This window comes from Arachis hypogaea, chromosome 13, assembly GCF_003086295.3.
Source record: "Arachis hypogaea cultivar Tifrunner chromosome 13, arahy.Tifrunner.gnm2.J5K5, whole genome shotgun sequence".
NCBI classification, from domain to species: Eukaryota; Viridiplantae; Streptophyta; class Magnoliopsida; order Fabales; family Fabaceae; genus Arachis; species Arachis hypogaea.
The window spans coordinates 72,742,624-72,747,115 of record NC_092048.1 but is presented as its reverse complement, the minus strand read 5'-3'; positions in this window follow the sequence as shown (position 1 = coordinate 72,747,115).

Below are 4,492 nucleotides of genomic sequence, written 5' to 3'. Positions count from 1 at the left end.
TGGAGTCATAAAAACAGCTGCAGAATTAAAGCAGAATCAAAAACAGCATCAAAAATAGCACACCCTGGAGGATAGACTTATTGGCATTTAGACGCCAGTAAGAAGCATCAGACTGGCATTTAACGCCAAAAAGAAGCATCAAGCTGGCGTTAAATGCCAGAAACAGGCTACAGCTTGGTGTTTAATGCCAGAAACAAGCACCAAGTTGGCATTCAACACCAAGAAAGGGGGAAAAGCTGGCGTTTAACGCCAGAAATAAGCAGTAGTCTGGCGTTAAATGCCAGGATTGCACTCTAAGGGCGTTTTGCATGCCTCAATGGAGCAGGGATGCTAAGTCCTTGACCCCTCAGCATCTGTGGACTCCACAGGATCCCCACCTACCCCACCCTCTTTTCCATACTCTCTTCACCACTCACATCCATCCATCATAAACTCCTCATACACACTATCACCCTCCCTTGGCCGAACCCATCACACATCTCCATCTCCTCTTTTCTTTCTTCTTTTGCTCGAAGACGAGCAAACATTTTAAGTTTGGTGTGGAAAAAGCCCCGCTTTTTAATTTTCCATAACCATATGGCACCTTCCATGAGATTAGAGAAGATTAAAGAGCTATGAGGGAGGAGCAACTAAGGCAAGGAAGAGACATAGAGGAGCTCAAGAGCACCATTGGTTCTTCAAGAGGAAGAAAACGCCACCCTTACTAAGGTGGACCCGTTCCTTAATCTCCTTGTCTATTTATTTTTTCTATTTTCGTTCTCTATGCTTTATGTTTATTTATGTTTGTGTCTTTCTTACATGATCATTAGTGTCTAGTGTCTATACCTTAAAGCTATGAATGTCCTATGAATCCATCACCTTTCTTAAATGAAAAATGTTTTTAATCACAAAAGAACAAGAAGTACATGATTTCGAATTCATCCTTGAAATTAGTTTAATTATTTTGATGTGGTGACAATACTTTTTGTTTCTCTGAATGAATGCTTGAACAGTGCATATGTCTTTTGAACTTGTTGTTTATGAATGTTAAAATTGTTGGCTCTTGAAAGAATGATGAAAAAGGAGAAATGTTATTTGATAATCTAAAAAATCATAAAATTGATTCTTGATGCAAGAAAAAGCAGTGAAAAGCAAAGGCTTGCGAAAAAAAATGGCAAAAAAAAAAGAAAAAAATAAGAAAAAAGCAAGCAGAAAAAGCCAAGAGCTCTTTAAACCAAAAGGCAAGAGCAAAAAGCCAATAACCCTTTAAACCAAAAGGCAAGGGTAAAAAAGATCCAAGGCTTTGAGCATCAGTGGATAGGAGGGCCCACAAGAATAAAATCCTGGCCTAAGCGGCTAAACCAAGCTGTCCCTAACCATGTGCTTGTGGCGTGAAGGTGTCAAGTGAAACGCTTGAGACTGAGCGGTTATAGTCTTGATCCAAAGCAAAAAGAGTGTGCTTAAGAACCCTGGACACCTCTAATTGGGGACTCTAGCAAAGCTGAGTCACAATCTGAAAAGGTTCACCCAATTATGTGTCTGTGGCATTTATGTATCCAGTGGTAATATTGGAAAACAAAGTGCTTAGAGCCACGGCCAAGACTCATAAAGTAGCTGTGTTTAAGAATTAATATATTGAACTAGGAGAATCAGTAACACTATCTAAATTCTGAGTTCCTATAGATGCCAATCATTCTGAACTTCAAAGGATAAAGTGAGATGCCAAAACTGTTCAGAGGAAAAAAAGCTACTAGTCCCGCTCATCTAATTAGAACTAAGTTTCATTGATATTTTGGAATTTATAGTATATTCTCTTCTTTTTATCCTATTTGATTTTCAGTTGCTTGGGGACAAACAACAATTTAAGTTTGGTGTTGTGATGAGCGGATAATTTATACGCTTTTTGGCATTGTTTTTGCATAGTTTTTAGTATGTTTTAGTTAGTTTTTATTATATTTTTATTAGTTTTTAAATAAAAATTACATTTCTGGACTTTACTATGAGTTTGTGTATTTTTCTGTGATTTCAGGTATTTTCTGGCTGAAATTGAGGGACCTGAGCAAAAATCTGATTCAGAGGCTGAAAAAGGATTGCAGATGCTGTTGGATTCTGACCTCCCTGCACTCGAAGTGGATTTTCTGGAGCTACAGAAACCCGATTAGTGCGCTCTCAATTGCGTTAGAAAGTCGACATTCAGGACTTTCCAGTAATATATAATAATCCATACTTTGCCTATGTTTTGACGACATAAACTGGCGTTCAAATGCCAACTTCCTGCCCTATTCTGAAGTTAAACACCAGAAACAGGTTACAAACCAGAGTTAAATGCCAGAAACAGGCTGTAACCTGGCGTTTAACTCCAAGAGAAGTATCTACACGTGTAAAGCTTAATGCTCAGCCCAAGCACACACCAAGTGGGCCCGGAAGTAGATTTCTACATCATTTACTCATTTCTGTAAACCCTAGTTACTAGTATAAAAACTACTTTTAGAGATTTATTTTGTATCTCATGACATTTTTACACTTCACATTGTATTTCTGACGGCATGAGTCTCTAAACCCCATGATTGGGGGTGAGGAACTTGACGTTGGGATTTTTGCCAGTAAAGAATGTCATAAAAACAGTCACGTTGTAGATATAGTCTCTAAACCGACAAAAATCCCTTCGTACAAACGTGTTGGTTGTCACAAGTAACAAACCCCTTTGAAATTGATAACCGAGTATTCAAACCTCGGGTCGTCTTCTCAAGGAATTGCAGGGAGGTATATTCTTATTATTGGTTATGAGTTTGTAAATTGGGGTTTTGGAAGTAAGGAGGGAATATGTTATATGACAAGTATAATAAAATAATAATAATAAAATCTCTTGGCAAGGTATAAGAATTGGAATTCCTATCCTAGTTATCCTTATCAAGTGTGAAGAGAATTGGATTTTATTCCCACTTGGTCAGCCTTTATTAAACAAAGGAAAGTTAAGTGGACTAATTAGCTTGATTCTCAAGTCCTAGTCAACTACTGTGGAGAAACTAGTGTTAGAGCAATCCTAGCTAAAGCAAAATCTGCCAATTTCAATCACTTGCTGAGTTTGATAACTCAAGTACTACCAATCACTTGACCAAAGCCAAAAGGGAGAAAAATATCTAAATTAAATTAAAAGCATCAATATAAGCAAAGCAATCTTAAATCTGAAAATACCCCGAATTGCATTAACAAAAGAAATTAAATCTGGCATAGATGTTCATAAATTAAATTGAGAAAATAAATAAAAATAAAGAACCTGGGATTGAGAGTCACTCCTAAAACTAAGAGAAATCCTAAATCCTAATCCTAAGAGAGATGAGAGAACCTCTCTCTCTAAAAACTACATCTACTCCTAAAATTGTGAATATGAAAGCCTCTTTATGAATGGATGCAATCCCCCACTTTATAGCCTCTAATCTGTGTTTTCTGGGCCACGAACTGGGTCAAAAACAGCCCGGAAATCGCTGGAGAAGAATTCAAATACGCTGATTTCCGTCACTGCGATGCGGCCGCATGGAGCACGCGGTCGCATCGCCTAGCATCAGAGCAAATATGGCATATTATATATCAAATCGAAGCTCCAGATGTTAGCTTTCCAACGCAACGGCAACCGCATCATTTTGACCTCTATAGCTAAAGTTATAGCCGTTTGAGTGCGAAGAGGTCAGGCTGGACAGCTTAGCAATTTCTCCAACTTCTTGTATTCCTTCCACTTTTGCATGCTTCCTTTCTATCCTCTGAGCCATTCCTGCCCTATAATATCTGAAATCATTTAACACACATATCAAGGCATCTAATGGTAATAAGAGAGGATTAATAATAAGCAAATATAAGATCAAAAAAGCATGTTTTCAATCATAGCACAAAATCAGGAAGGAAATATAAAACCATGCAAATATTGTGAATAAGTGGGTAAAGAGTTGATAAAATCTACTCAATTGAGCACAAGATAAACCATAAAATAGTGGTTTATCAGAACTCTGCCGTGTTTCGATGAATTAATGCAATTACTACTGTTTTTCATTCAATCACGCTTGTTTCTATTCTAAGATATTCACTCACACTTCACCCTGATGAATGTGATGATCCGTGACACTCATCATCATTCTCACCTATGAACGTGTGCTTGACAATCACCTCCGTTCTATCTGCATTAGCTTGAGTGTGTATCTCTTAGCCTCCTAGTTCACGATCAGAATCTTCGTGGTATAGGCTAGAATTATTGGCGGCCATTCCTGAGATCCGGAAAGTCTAAACCTTGTCTGTGGTATTCCGAATAGGTTCTGGGAAGGGATGACTGTGACGAGCTTCAAACTCACGAGTGTTGGGCGTAGTGACAGACGCAAAAGAATCAATGGATTCTATTCCAACATGAGTGAGAACCGACAGATAATTAGCCGTGCGGTGACAGCGCATTTAGACCATTTTCACTGAGAGGATAGATGGTAGCCATTGACAACGGTGATTGACCAACATACAACTTGCCGTAGAA